Raw genomic sequence first — 16,715 nt, forward strand, 5'->3', positions numbered from 1 at the left:
CCTGACCTCATGATCCACCTGCCTTGGCCTCCCAAAGTGCTGGGATTACAGATGTGAGCCACCACGCCCGGCCAGATCTTATGTTTTTAAAGGTCAAGGCTTTTTATGTTTTTAGTGGTATCCTTAAAATACTAATACAGTATACATACACAACAGAATAGTATTTGGCCATAAAAAGAATGAAATCATGTCATTTACAGCAACATGGAAGGAACTGGAGGTCATTATCTTAAGTAAAATAAGCCACACACAAAAAGATAAATATCGTATGTTCTCACTTCCATGTGGGAGCTAAAATAAAAAATTTGATCACATGGAGGTAGAGTGAAAAGGTAGATAACAGAGACTGGGAAGGGTAAGTGAGGGAAGTGGGGAGGATGAAGAGAAGCTGGTTAAAGGGTACAAACATACAGTAAGACAGAAGGAATATATTCAGTGTTTGACAGAAGAGTAAGGTGACTATCCTTTTTGTTTGTTTGAGATGGAGTCTTGCTCTGCTGCCCAGGTTGGAGTGCAGTGGTGTGATTTCAGCTCACTGAAACCTCTGCCTCTCGGGTTCAAGCGATTCTCCTGCCTCAGCCTCCCGAGTAGCTGGGATTACAAGTGTGCACCACCACACGTGGCTAATTTTTTTTGTATTTTTAGTAGAGATGGGGTTCTGCCATGATGGCTAGGCTGGTCTCGAACTCCTGGCCTCAAGTGATCTGCCTACCTCAGCCTCCCAAAATGCTTGGATTATAGGCATGAGCCACTGCGCCTGGCCAGGGTGACTATCCTTAACAAAAACGTGTTGTACTTGGGTAACAGACACTAATTGCCGACTTGATCACTAAGCATTACATTCATGTAACAAAATCTCACAAGTATCCCATAAATTTGTATAAAATTTTTTCAAATACTAACACAAATTTTAAGAGAACTTTTAATTTAGTCTGGTTTTCATAAAAAGAAAGGATATTCAAGAAGGTAAACATGACAAAAGCAGATCCTCTTGCCATAAATCAGGGAAGGGTTGATCTTATTGAACTCAGCAAGAGAAAAAATAGATTTCATATGTGCCCTGTGAATAAAACAAAACTTATATAATAACTGCAAAGATTATTAATCTCTAACTTCAGAGTTCCTATACTGTATAGCATAAGGAGAACTTACAAAATAACGTTCACAAGTGTAGACTCAGAAACAGTCTACAACTGTTCTCTCTCTTGCTAGCTTGTTATTCTAGGTATGTTAATTTCTTCCTGTTTCAGTTTCCTCCTCCATATATTAGTACCTACCTCACAAAGGTTAGCTACCATTTTTGTTATTATTATGTTCCTGTGTTAAAAATATATGGCTGAAGAAATGCTTATATTTAAACAAATCAAAACTAAGTTATGAGAACACAGTAGCTGTACTTTTTTTTTCTTGGAGTATTATAGTTAAAATTATTCACCAGAAAAGCATGCAAACAATATTCCTCTTTATAGTATATTTATCAGTGTGCTTAATAAAATGTAAGGTTGGTATTTATTTGAAATGACATTAATATAATTATATTTCCATTCACTGAATTAGAAAAATCTATTCGCTGAATATTTAAAAGGCTGTATATGTTTTCTTTTGTGTTGATTAAGGTTTTATATTCAGTATGTCCATAAACAGGAAAATGTAGGATGCATACATTTCAATCCTTAATTAGCCATGGGAGCTATAGCATAACTAGAAATGGGTTTTCTAGAACTGATAGTGGCTTTAGTAGGAACTATTCGTGAACAAAAATACACTGCCCCCAAAGCATGAGTAGATGAGAGAGTATCGTCCTTTGAGGGTATCCTCTGCTGTGCGCTATAATCAAATGGCAAGATACCAGGGACACACCAAATGAACAGATGTTTGTCTTTAATAATTGTCCTGGTTTAGGGTGAGAAGGGGAAGTGCTTGTTTAAAAAAGCGTATTTTTAAACTTCAAAGAAATGTACAGTTAAGTACTGTGTACCCTTTACCTAACCTCTCCCAATGTTAGTAAGTTGCATAGAGTACAATATCAACACCAGGGAACTCACTCTGGTACACCCACACTGCTTATTCAGATTTCACCATTTTTACACATACACATCTGTGCATGTATGTGCATAGTCCTATGCCATTTTATAACATAGAGCTTCAAGTAACTATCACCGCAATCAAGATACTTAATTGTACTAGTCACCACAATACTTCTTGCACTACTCCTTTATAAGCCATACTCATCCTTCCTCCTCCATCTCTAATCCCTGGCAACCATTATCTTTGTGTTCGATGAATGTTAAATAAATTGAACCATGCAGTATACCGTTTTGAGACTGGCTCTTTTCTATCAGCATTACTTTCAAGGATATTTTGTGTTTTGCTTAGTATAAATATCGCAAAAACATTTCGTTCTTGCCACAAAAATCTTAGCTTACAAGTTACCTAGGGAAAAACAGCTGTTTAAAAAAAGATTAAGGCTGAATGTGAGTGACCAAACCACACAATAAAGTCATTGACTCATTTCAAAATTAGTAGGTAGACAATTATTCTAATTCTATGCCTGAGGACCAGTTTGCAGTGTAACACAGGAGAATATTCCTTAAAACTGGCTTCTTTTTTCTTTTTTTTGAGACAGGGTCTTGCTCTGTTGTCCAGGCTGGAGTGCAGTGACATGATCACAGCACACTGCAGCTTCGACCTCCTGGGCTCAAGCAATCCTCCTGCCTCAGCTTCTGGAGTAGCTGGGACTACAGATGTGTGTCACCACATCCAGCTAATTTTTTTATTTTTATGTAGAGACAGGGTCTTACTTTGTTGCCCAGGCTGGTCTCAAACCCCTGGGCTCAAGCAATCCTCCCGTCTTTGCCTCCTAAAGTGCTGGGATTATAGGCATAAGCCCCATGCTCAGCCAATGGTGCCTTCTAATAAAATCGTTAGTTTTAAATTTAGGGAGACAAAATTTACTTCCTACAAGGGACTTTATCTCGAAGGAAAAAAAAATCAACTTATAAACAAACAGGTTCAAATGCAAACATTAGAACTGTTCTAAAAGTACAAAAAACACACTAATATTTCAAGATAGGTTCTTTATCAAAATCTCAGGAAAATACCTTTTCAAAAACCTGAAGTAGTAGCTCCTTCCAAATGTTTTAACTTAATTCAGTAAACATGCTGACAGCCTAATATGTGTACAGCATTTAGGCTAGGTGCTACAAAAAGATTATAATCTAGTAGGAAAGCAGCCTTATTTGGTCAACATTTAAATTTATGTCTAAGAGTTGGTAGGTTCCAGTTAGCTTTAATTCCAAATAAGAAAGGAACCCACAAAAAAGGGAAGAAAGTGGCTGGTCTATTTTACAAACACAAATAACATAAAACAATACTTTGCACACACGCATATGCACGCACACACACATACACATTATAAGGGGTAAAAATGTGGTCATTGGCCGGGTGCGGTGGCTCATGCCTGTAATCCCAGCAGTTTGGGAGGTCGAGGAGGGCAGATCACCTGAGGTCAAGAGTTCAAGACCAGCCTTGCCAACATGGTGAAACCTCGCCTCTACTAAAAATACAAAAAAAATTAGTTGGGCATGGTGGCGCGTGCCTGTAGTCCCAGCTACTCGGGGAGGCTGAGGCAGGAAAATTGCTTGCACCCAGGAGGTGGAGGTTGCAGTGAGCGGAGATCGCGCCACTGCACTCTAGCCTGGGTGACAGAGGGAGACTCTATCTCAAAAAAAAAAAAGAAAGTGGTCAAAGTATAGGCACCATAAACTGTAGAATTAAGAAAAACATTGCAACTAGATTTCTTAGTTTTTTTCTCCCTCCATTGTTCTGTGTAGAGAATAAAAATTATTTAATCAATCTGATCAATCTAATATTTGCTTCTTTTTTTTTTTGAGACTGAGTCTTGCTCTGTCGCCCAGGCTGCAATGCAGTGGCACTATCTCGGCTTACTGCAAGCTCCGCCTCCTGGGTTCACGCCATTCTCCGGCCTCAGCCTCCTGAGTAGCTGGGACTACAGGTGCTCGCCACCACAACCGGCTAATATTTTGTATTTTTAGTAGAGACAGGGTTTCACCATGTTAGCCAGGATGGTCTCGATCTCCTGACCTCGTGATCCGCCCGCCTCGGCCTCCCAAAGTGCTGGGATTACAGGCGTGAGCCACTGCGCCCAGCCATATTTGCTTCATTTTGAATAGCAGTCAGATATGACCTAAAAGGGAGACATACAAAAAAATAAAAAATCTTTACGGTTAGCTCAGATAAATCGAAGAGAAAATACATGACTATGTACCTTTGTTGCATCACTATACAAGTTTAAATCGATTACCTCCTGGGCAGTAGTAACCATCAGAAAAGAATTAGGACCAGGCACAGTGGCTCATGCCTGTAATCCCAGCACTTTGGGAGGCCGAGGAGGGTGGACTGCTTGAGCTCAGGAGTTCGAGACCAGGCTGGCTAACATGGTGAAACCGTGTCTCTACTAAAAATACAACAACAACAACAAAAAATTAGCCGGATGTGGTGGTACATGCCTGTAATCCCAGCGCTTTGGGAGGCCAAGGCAGCCAGATCACTTGAGCTCAGGAGTTCAAGACCAGCCTGGCCAACCTGGTGAAGCCCCGTTTCTACTAAAAATACAAAAAAAAATTAGCCAGGCATGGTGGCATGTGCCTGTAATCCCAGCTACTCAGGAGGCTGAGGCAGGAGAATCGCTTGAACCTGGGAGGTGGAGGTTGCAGTGAGCTGAGATCGTGCCACTGCACTCCAGTCTGGATGACAGAGTGAGACTCCATCTCAAAAAAAAAAAAAAAAGGAATTACGTCTGTATTATTGGTACTCCTTCACCAGGAAACAAAATATAGTCTAATGACATTGAAAAAAGTATAGGTACTAGACCATTATTTATATTATTAAATTACCTTCCTTCAATCATAAATTTATTTTAATATAAAAATTTAGTAAAGGGTTCTGAATTTTTTCTTTTTGCAGAAATAATTATTCCATAACTAATAAAGCACAATGGGACATATGAGATTCCTTCTTAAATAAAAGTTGCACCTACCCAATTATCCAAAATGGCTCTTAGCTAAACAAAAACAGTTCAAGAACCAATCTTTCTTTCAAATGGCTCACAGCTAAAATTTTCTGTCGTGCTCTGAGAACTTCCTGTTCTTTTTTTCTTTTTTAAACTTAGCAACAGATCATTTATTAAAAGTCTTACAACTCAGCAATCTCTATTAGGGGCTTTATTTGTCCACATTCTCACAACTCTTGTAAGTACAAAGTTTAAGGGCTGTGATGAGTACCTAACATTTTCATTATATAATATAAGCTCAGACCTAAGACAAACACTACAACAGAAAAAAATAGACATGGCTGGCTGGGTGCAGTGGCTCATGCCTGTAATCCCAGCACTTTGGGAGGCCGAGGTGGGTGGATCACGAGGTCGGGAGATCAAGACCATCCTGGCTAAAACGGTGAAACCCTATCTCTACTAAAAATAAAAAAAAAAAAAATTAGCCGGGCATGGTGGCACGCGCCTGTAGTCCCAGCTACTCGGGAGGCTGAGGCAGGAGAATCACCTGAACCTGGGAGATGGAGGTTGTAGTGAGCTGAGATTGCACCACTGCGCTCCAGCCTGGGTGACAGAGCAAGACTCCGTCTCAAAATTTAAAAAAAAAAGAGGCTATGAAGAGAAAATTTAGAAAAGAGAAAATATACATGACTCTTAACTATATTAAAAATGTTCAATCTTAGCAATAACTAGAGGTGAAAATAAAAATGTTAACTTTTATCACCTATCATGTTGGTAAAGATCTTAAAAATGGTATTACTCAACCCTGGCAAGGTATACTGGCAAGCAAAGACATACTCTTACAACATAAAAATGTGACAGAGAAAATGTTAGAGAGATCATTTCATCCATAGCTGTTTTTTTAGAATGGTTCTAAATATGAACAAAAGAAAAATTATACTTCCTATCCAAAAGGATCTGAATGTATCATTTTTGACAAGTCTTATTTCAACAGTTCACCACTGATGACTCAAATCCCATACACAGGACAAGATTCTCATAATCTAATTGTCTTACAATACTGTACCTCATCATAAAAGGAAAATTTTCTGTTTTCCACATTTTTCTTTAATATTCAAACATTTAGGTTTTGAGGAATATGCAAATAAACTAAAAATGTGTTTATTTGAAACAATTCCATAGGAAAGCAACAGCGTAAAAATTTTCCCAAAATATGCATTAGATATAATATCTAATAATATGTGGCTTTATAATATAGCCACAGAAATTAAAACAGTATATATAATAGTGCTAATACAGTGCAAAGCAGATCCACAGACAAGAGCCAAAAATGAACACAAGCATATATAGAAAACTAGTATAAGAAAGAAGTGACATTTATAATAATTAGAAAAATGACTATTTAAACAGATACCTTAAGCGACCCAGCCATTCCATGCATAGGTATTTACCTAAGAGAAATGAAAGCCTATGTACACATAAAGAATTGTATACAAATGTTTATAGCCAGTTTACTTGTAATAGCCAAAACCCAGAAACATATATACTTTGTATGGGGGAGTTATCTACTTCTTTCAGCATAATTAGCTTGAGATTAATTCACATCATGTATCAAGTCTGTTCTTTCTTGCTAAGTAGTGTTTCCACTGTATAAATATGGCACAAATTGTTTATCCATTCACCTGTTTATGGTCTTCTCAAAGTAAGGCTGTCTTTTATTCCTGGTTATGCAATGAGAAAAGGCCCTAATCCTAACAAAGCCCCTTAGTAGCTTCTGAAATTTTAGCTTCTCTCAGAAGTGAAGATATTTTAGTTTTAACTTGAATTATCTATAAATTCATTTTCATAATGTATAATAAATCTCCTTGAGAGCACAGATCTGTCTTATTCAGCCTTCTACTTATTACCAGTAGTATCCAGTACAGTGTCTTCTACACACCAGATGATCAAGAATGATGGTTCAAGTGTTTAACAAGAAAACCATTTTACAAAATTATGTTTCTAGACCAACCAAGAACTCAAACAAAAGCAGAAATGAAAAAGGAGATATTACAAGTGATACTACAGAAATACAAAAGATCATCAGAGACTACTATGAACAACTATACACCAACAAACTGGAAAACCTAAAGGACATGGACAAATTCTTGGACACATAAAACCTACCAAGATTGAATCAGGAAGAAACAGAAAACTTGAACAAATAACGAGTAATGAGATTGAATCAGTAATAAAGTCTCCTAAAAAAGAAAAGCTGAGAATCTGATGGCTTCACTGCCAAAGTCTACCAAACTTACAAAGAATACCAATTCTCCTCAAACTATTCCAAAAAATAAAAGAGGAGGGAATTCTTCCTAACTCATTCTGTGAAGCCCTGAAACCAAAACCAGACAAGGGCACAACATTAAAAAACAAAACAAAACAAAACAAAAAAACTACAGGCCATAGTTGAACACAGATACAAAAGTCTTCAACAAAATACTACCAAACCAAATCCAACAGTACATCAAAAGGACAATATACCACAATCAAGTGGGATTTATCCCTGAGTTGTAAAGATAATTTACCATATGCAAATCAATAAATATGATATATCACATCAACATAATGAAAGACAAAAACCATACGATCATCTCAATAGGGGCAGAAAAAGCATTCAATAAAACTCAACATCCCTTCATGATAAAAATGCTCAACAAACTACGCACAGAAAAAACATACCTTGGCCGGGCACGATGGCTTACACATATAATCCCAGCACTTTGGGAGGCCAAGGCGGGCAGATCACTTGAGGTCAGGAATCTGAGGGCAGCCTGGCCAACGTGGTGAAACGCCATCGCTACTAAAAATACAAAAAACGTTAGCTGGACATGGTGGCGCATGCCTGTAGTCCCAGCTACTTGGGAGGCTGAGGCAGGAGAGTCACTTGAACCCAGCGGGCAGAGGCTGCAGTGAGTTGAGGCTGTGACACTGCATTCCAGCCTGGGCAACAGAGCGAGACTCCATCTCAAAAAAATAAATAAATAAATAAAAATAAAAAGAAAGAACATACCTCAACATAATAAAGGCCATATATGACAAACCCATAGCTAACATTATACTGAACAGAGAAAAGCTGAAAGCTTTTCCTCTAAGAACTGGAACTAGACAAGGATGCCCACTTTCACCACTCTTATTCAATACAATACTGGAAGTCCTAGCCAAAGCAATCAGGTAAGAGAGGGAAATTAAAAGCATCCAAACTGGAAAAGAAGATGTCAAACTGTCCCTCTCTGCAGATGACATGATCTTATATTTAGAAAAACCAAATGACTCCACACTCCACACACACACACAAAAAAAACCTCTTAAAACTAATGAACAAATTCAGTAAAGCTGCAAGACACAAAATCAACATGAAAAATTAGTATAACTTTCAATATACTAGCAACAAACTAGAGGAAAAAAGAAATCAAGAAAGCAATCATATTTCCAAAAACTAAAAACAAAACCCAAAACCCTAGGAATAAATTTTACCAAGGTGAAAGACCTCTACAAGGAAAACTATAAAACATTGATGAAACAAATTAAAGAGCACACAAAAAAATGCAGACATCCCATGTTCATGGATTGGAAGAATTAATATGGTGAAAATGACCATTCTACCAAAAGCAATCTACAGATTCAATGCAATCTCTACCAAAATACCAATAATACTTTTCACAGAAGTAGAACAAACAATTCTAAAATTTGCATGAAACTACAAAGAGCCTGAATAACCAAAGCAATCCTGAGCAAAAAGAACAGCTGGAGGCATCACACTACCTGACTTCAAAATATACCACAAGGCTATCATAACCAAACTAGCATAGTATTAATGTAAAAACAGACACATAGACCAAAATGGAACAGAATAGAGAATCCAGAAATAAATCCACATATTTATATCCAACTGATTTTCGACAAAGGTGCAAAGAATGTATACTGGGTAAAGGACACCCTCTTCAATAAATGCTGCTGGGAGAACTAAATATCCACATGGAGAAGAATAAAACTAGACCCCTGTCTCTCACCATATAAAAAATCAAAACAAAATGGATTACAGATTTAACATAAGGCCCCAAACCATAAAACTACTAGAAGAAAACATAGGAGAAATGCTCCAGGGACATTGGTTGAGGCAAAGAGTTTATGGCCAAGATCCCAAAAGCACAGGAAACAAAGATAGATAAATGGGACCGTATTAAACCAAAACACTTCCGTACAGCAAAGAAAACCCTCAGCAGAAGAGACAACCTGATGAATGAGAGAAAACATTTACAAAATATTCACCTGACAAGTGACTAATATCCAGAATATAGAAGGAACTCAAACAACTCAATAGCAAAAAAAAAAAAAAAAAAAAAAATGCCATTAAATGTGGGCAAAGGACATGAAATAAACATTTCTCAAAAGACATACAAATGGCCAACAGGTATATGAAAAAATGCTAATCACTAATCATCAGTGAAATGCAAATCCAAACCATAGTAAGATATCTTACCCCAGCTGGAACCTCTATTATTAAAAAGACAGGAAATAACAGATGCTGGTGAGAAAAGGGAACTCTTATACACTGCTGGTGGGAATGTAAATTAGTACAACAACCCTAAAGAAACCAGTATGGAGATTTCTCAAAAAGTAAAATTAGAACTACCATTAAGACCCAGCAATCTCACTATTGGGTATCTATCCAAAGAAGAAATCAGTGTATCAAAAGGACACTCTCACTCATATGTTCACCACAGTATTATTCACAATAGCAAAGATATGGAATCAACCTAAATGCCCAGCAACAGATAAATGGATAAAGTGTGTTAAACAATAGAATACTATTTGGCCATAATGAAATAATGTCATTTGCAGCAACATGGATAGAAATGGAGATCATTATTTTAAGTGAAATAGGCCAGGCATAGAAAGACAAATACTGCATGTCCTCACTCATATGTGAGAGCTAAAAAACTTGATCTCATGGACACAGAGTATAGAATAATAGATAACAGAGACTGGGAAGGGGAGGAGGAGAGAGGAGATAAAGAGGGGAGAGAGACAAAGACTATAAGAAGTATAGTCACCCTAGTCTGCTATCCAACACTGGAACTTATTTCTTATGTACCCAAACACAGTTATATAGAAGAAATAAGTTCCAATGTTTGATAGCAGACTAAGGTGACTATACTTAGCAATAATAATATGTACATTTCAAAGTAATTAGAAGAGAGGGCTTGAAATGATACCAACATACATAAATGATAAAACATTCTAGGTGATGGATACCCCAATTACCCTGACTTGATCATTACATATTCTTTGCATGTAACAAACACTCACATGTACACCATAAATATGTAAATTATATATCAATAAAAGGGGAGAAAAGTGGGCAATAGAGATTTCTCAAAATACATATAAGTAGCCAACAGGTATATAAAAAAATGCCCAACACCACTAATTATCAGGGAAATGCAAATCAAAATCACAATGATATCATCTTACCCAGTTAGAATAGCTATTATCAAAAAGACAAAAACTAACAGATGCTGGCAAGGATGCAGAGTAAAAGAAGCTCTCATACACTGTAGGTAGGAATGTAACTTAGTATAGCCATTATGGAAAACAGTATGGAGATTTTTCAAAAAATTAAACACAGAACTACCATAAGATCCAGCAATATCACTACTGGGTATTTACTCAAAGGAAAGAAAATCAGTATATCAAAAGGATACATGCACTTTCATGTTTACTGTAGCAGTACTCACAACAGCCAAAATATGGAATCAACCTAAGTCTCCATCACATATGAATTGACAAAGAAAATGTGGCATATTTACACAGTGGAGTACTATTTGGCCATAAAAAAGAATGGAATCAGCCGGGCACAGTGGCTCACACCTGTAATCTCAGCACTTTGGGAGGCCGAGGCAGGCAGATCACATGAGGTCGGGAGTTCGAGACCAGCCTGATCAACAAGGAGAAACCCCGTCTCTACTAAAAACACAAAATTAGCTGGGCACGGTGGTGCATACCTGTAATTGCAGGTATTTGGGAGGCTGAGGCAGGAAAATCGCTTGAACCCAGGAGGCGGAGGTTGCGGTGAGCCGAGATTGCATCATCGCACTCCGGCCTGGGCAACAAGAGTGAATCCCCGCCTCAAAAAAAAAAAAAAAAAAAAAAAGAATGGAATCATGTCACTTACAGCAACATGGATGAAACTGAAGGTCATTATCTTAAGTAACATAAGCCAGACACAGAAAGACAACTATCTCATGTACTCACTCATATGTATGAACTAAAAAAAAGTATTTCATAGAGGTAGAGAGTAGAATGATAGTGAACAGAGGCTGGGAAGGACTTGGGGGAGGGGAGAGATAAAGAGAGGTTGGTTAACGGGTACTAATAGGTACGAACATACAGTTAGAGAAGTAAGTTCTAATGTCTAATAGTAGAGTAGGGTATAGCTAACAACAATGTACTGTACACTTCAAAATAGCTACAAGTGAGGAGTTGAAATGTTCTCAACACATAGAAATGATAAATGCTAGTGATGACAGATAGCCTAAATACTTTGACTTGGTCATTACACATTCTATGCATGTAAAAACATCACATGTATCCTGTAAATATGTACAAATAGTATATATCAATAACAAAATTTGTTTACTGAAACCGGAATTCTCCACTTTTTGAATTATCACATTTCTAGACCAGTTTACTTCCATTGCCCAGGGACTCTCTTGTGTTCCTCTCCCACTAATAAGAGAACATGTGATGACTAAATACAAAACAACTAGTAAAAGTTTAAATATAATTAGTAAATTTGTGGAAATAAATCTTATGTACTCAAAGGCCAAATATATATAAAAAATTAGTTATACTCAGCTTCCAATTCCTCTTAAGTCAGGCTCCCTCCCTCTGAAGTGGTTCTACAAGTCAGGGAGGCTGGATTTGAGAAGTAAACATAAAACTGTAAAAACCCCTGGGGAGGCAGAAGCTCACTTGTGTAAATGGATGTAGGGTAGCGTAGCAACCCAGGGTTGAAAAGTACAGGGCACACCACTTGAGGCAGGGGTGAGGTGGGCAGGATGAAAGAGAGCTTTTCAGAAATGTTCTTGTCTCTCCTTAGTCTCCTCTGAGGCAAAAAAGCAACACCAACCTAGTGCTGAAGGTAACATCAGAGCAGCAGTCTAGCCAGGTTGAGGTGGCAGCCCTCATCTGTTTGCTCAATGAACTTCCATGAGGGTCTGTGCTTGATAAACAGCAACTTCCTGATGGATTTATTGCAAGGTGTCCTGATAGACAAGGTAAACAGAAACTATTTGAAATAATGTACATGGAAAATATAGTCAAAATAAAAATATTAAGAGATGGGCCGGGTGCGGTGGCTCCCAGCACTTTGGCAGGCCGAGGCGGGCAGATCGCTTGAGGTTAGCAGTTTGAGACCAGCCTGGGCAACATGGTGAAATCCTGTCTCTACTAAAAGTATAAAAATTAGCCGGGTTTGGTGGTGGGTGCCTGTAATCCCAGCTACTAGGGAGGCTGAGGCACGAGAACTGCTTGAACCTGGGAGGTGGAGGTTGCAGTGAGCCAAGATCGTGCCACTGCACTCCAGCCTGGGTGACAGACTGAGACTCCATCTCAAAAAAATAAAAATAAATAAAATAAAATTAAGAGATGGGTAAATGAATGAATGGATATAGCTGAAAAAAATGTTTTAATAAGTTAGAATACTAGGCTAAGAAACTCCTAGAACACACATGGAAAGGGTAAAAAGCTTAAAAAAAGAAAAAAGCCATATGATGATGTATGTCTGTACTCCTAGCTAGAGCCAGAAGGCTGAGGCGAGAGGATCACTTGAGCCCAGCAGTTTGAGGCATAGTGCACTATGATCATGTCTGTGAATAGCCACTGCATTTCAGCCTGGGCAATATAGTGAGACCCCATCTCTTAAAAACAAAACAAAAAAAGGTATAGTGATATGAAAGATATTTATGTAACAGAAGACCCAGAGGAAGACATATAAACTAAACAGATTCAAAGAAATATTTGAACAACTGGTAATTTTCCAGAATTGGAGAAAAATATCATATTGAACAGGTTTTGAATGCAAAAGAGGACAGAGGATAAATAAAACACACACACCTGCATATACAACAACTAGATACATGATAATGAAATTTAAGAAAATCAAAAACAAAAAGAAAATTCTGAGTTTCCAACAAGGAAGAGTAGGTCACCTATAAAGGAGTACAATCAGAATGTCATCAAATACCTCATCAGCAACTTGGGATTTAAGAACAAGTAATCCATATTATGCACCACATGCCTGTATCAAAATATCTCACATATTCCATAAATATATACATCTACTTCACACTCACAAAAAAGAAAAAAAAAAAGGTAGTAAATCTTAATTAACATTACCCAGATGGAGTAACTTTAAAGTGCTGATGGAAAGCACTTTGAACTAAAAAGTATATATCCAGAAAAACTATCATCAAAACTAAAGATGTTTTAAGCACATAAAATCTCAGGTCTGCCTCATAAAAGCCCTCTTTGAAAATAAAGGAAGTACAGGTTGAATATCCCTAATCCAACAATCCCAAATCGAAAACTTTTCCAGTGTCAACAGTATGCTCAGAGAAGCATTTTGGATTTTCGGATTAGGAATGTTCAGCTGTTAAGTATAATACAAATATTCCCAAATCTGAAATCTGAAACACTTCTGGTCCCAAGCATTCATTTCTTTCTTTCTTTTTTTTTTTTTTTTTTTTTTTTTTGAGACAGGGTCTCACTCTGTTGCCCAGGCTGGAGTTTAGTGGCACGATCATGGCTCACTGGAACTTTGACTTCCCAGGCTCAAGCGATCCTCCCACCTTGGCCTCTGAGTAGCTGGGACTACGGGTATGTACCACTACACACAGGTAATTTTTTAGTGTTTTGTAGAGACAGGGTATCACTGTGTTGCCCAGCTGTTCTTGAACTCCAGGGCTGAAGCAATCCTCTCGCCTCAGCCTCAGAAAGTGCTGGGATTACAGGTGCCAGCCACCACACCTGGCCCCAAGCATTTCAGAAAGGGATACTCAACCTGTACTCCCAATAATAATATTATGAGATACATGAAAGGTAAATATATAACTTAGTAAAACTTAATATATCTTTTTTTTTTTTTTGAGACAGGGTCTCACTGTGTTGCCCAGGCTGGAGCGCAGTGGTACAATCACGACTGACTGCAGCCTCAGGCTCCCAGGCTCAAGCAATTCTCCCGCCTCAGCCTCCCGAGTAGCTGGGACCACAGGAACCTGCCACTACACCTGGCTTATTTTTTTACTTTTTGTAGAGATGGGTCTCAGTATGTTGCCCAGGCTGGTCTTGAACTCCCTCCTGGCAATCCTCCTGCCTCGGCCTCCCAAAATGCTGAGATTACAGCACATGTGATAGCCACCACACCTGGCCCTAATATTATCTTTTAAAATGAGACAAAAAACAACCATAAAAATCCAGGACAAAATCTAGGGCAGGGCTATACAACTTTCTGAAATGACTAAAATATTTTTTACCTGTGTTGTCCAATATGTTAGCCACCAGTCACATGTGGCTATAGAACACACAAAATGTGGCTAATGTGACTAAGGAACTAATTTTTAAATTTTACTTAAGCTAAAACAGCCTCTAAGACTACTGGCTATCATATTAGCACAGATCCAGAGCAGGGGTTAGCAAATTTCCTCAAGGGACAAATGATGAATATACAGGCTGGTGGACCATGTGGCCTATTGCATCTACTCATGTAGCACAAAGGAAGCCACAGACAGACAAATGGCAAGGCTGTGTTCCAATAAAACTTTATTTTAAAACAGGATGCCAACACGAGACATAGTTTGCCAACACCTCATCTAGATGATGTAAACACAATGGCAAGGCAAGCAGCAGGTGGAAGAGAGGGAGAGAAGACAACTAGAAGGTAGACAGAGTGTGCCAGGGTACTTATGTTGAAGGCAGTGAGTGATATAAAGATACTTATAACAACAACAAAAGAAACCAAACATATAAATCTAAGCATAGATTGGTTCGGGATAATGACCAAAATTTTAACTGAAGCACAATGAAATGTGTACATTTCAAACTAGGAAAAGAAAATTCAACCTATTAAACGAAAGAGAGAAAAAAAGACAACAAACTTTGGGATTGGATTTTTAAAAGATCTAGAAATAGGAGGTCTACAAAAAGAGCCTAAATACAACAGGATGTAAAAATGCCAAAAATAGGCCAGGCACAGTGGCTCATGCCTGTAATCCCAGCACTTTGGGAAGCTGAGGCAGGAGGATTACTTGATGCCAGGAGTTTGAGACCAGCCTGGCCAACACGGCAAAACTCCATCTCTACTAAAAAAATACAAAAATTAGCAGGGTGTGGTGGCGCATGCCTGTAATCCCAGCTACTCAGGAGAGGTGAGGCATGAGAATCACTTGAACCTGGGAGGCAGACGTTGCAGTGCAGTGAGCTGAGATCATGCCACTATACTCCAGCCTGGGCAACAGTCTCCAAAAAAAAAAAAAAAAAAAAGCTGACAATAAATGAGTGGGAAAAAATACAAAAGGCAAGTATGAATCAAAAGCTTGATAGTAATTATAAAATCAGAAAAAATAGAATTAAAGAGAAATGTATGTGAAGAACAAAGTAGGGTACTAGATACTGAGGAACAGATCAAGAAGAAATAGCAATCATAAACATTTATGCTTTTAACAATGTATCTTCCAAGTAAATAAAGAAACACCAAGACAATTCAATGGGGAAAGAACAGTCTATTCAATAAATGGTGCTGGAACAACTACATATGCATATGCAAAAGAATGAAGTTGGGCCCTTACCTTACCCCCTTTGCAAAAAATAACTTAAAATGGAGTTAATCTAAACGTTTACATTTAGCTGAAACTATAAAACTCATAGAAGAAAAAATACAAGTAAATCTTTGTGACCTTGAATTAGACACATGACAAAATCTGTGTAGCTAAAACCAAAAGTCCAAATGACAAAAAAAAAAAAAAAAAAAAAAAAATTCTTAGGCTGGGCACGGTGGCTCACGCCTGTAATCCTAGCACTTTGGGAGGCTGAGGCAGACAGATCATGAGGTCAGGAGTTCAAGACCAGCCTGGCCAACAGAGTGAAACCCTGTCTCTACTAAAAAGAAAAATTAGCCGGGCACAGTGGTGCATGCCTGCAGTCCTAGCTACTCGAGAGACTGAGGCAGAAGAATCGCTTGAACTCGGGAACCAGAGGTTGCGGTGAGCCGAGATCGTGCCACTGCACTCCAGCCTGGGCAACAGAGACAGACTCTGTTTCAAAAAAAAAAAAAAATTATTTCAAATCTCATCAAAATAAATTGTTGCTTCAAAAGCCATCAAGAAAGTGACAAACACGCTAGGTGTGTTGGCTCATGCCTGTAATCCCACTATTTGGGAGACTGAGGCGAGTGGATCACCTGAGGTCAGGAGTTCGAGACCAGCCTGACCAACATGGAGAAACCCCATATCTACTAAAAATACAAAATTACTTAGGCGTGGTGGCGCATGCCTGTAATCCCAGCTACTTGGGAGAATCACCTGAACCTAGGAGGTGGAGGTTGCGGTGAGCAGAGATTACGCCATTGTATTCCAGCCTAGGT

The 16,715-nt window shown here is 38.3% G+C and overlaps 1 protein-coding gene across 4 annotated transcripts in view; it reads right to left on the bottom strand.

Moving 5' to 3' along the window:
• Positions 1-16,715, bottom strand: part of NSRP1 (nuclear speckle splicing regulatory protein 1) — a 74,899-nt gene that overhangs the window by 20,135 nt on the left and 38,049 nt on the right. The gene's annotated exons all lie outside the window — the stretch shown is intronic.

Source organism: Symphalangus syndactylus, chromosome 20, assembly GCF_028878055.3.
Source record: "Symphalangus syndactylus isolate Jambi chromosome 20, NHGRI_mSymSyn1-v2.1_pri, whole genome shotgun sequence".
In the NCBI taxonomy this organism is placed as follows: Eukaryota; Metazoa; Chordata; class Mammalia; order Primates; family Hylobatidae; genus Symphalangus; species Symphalangus syndactylus.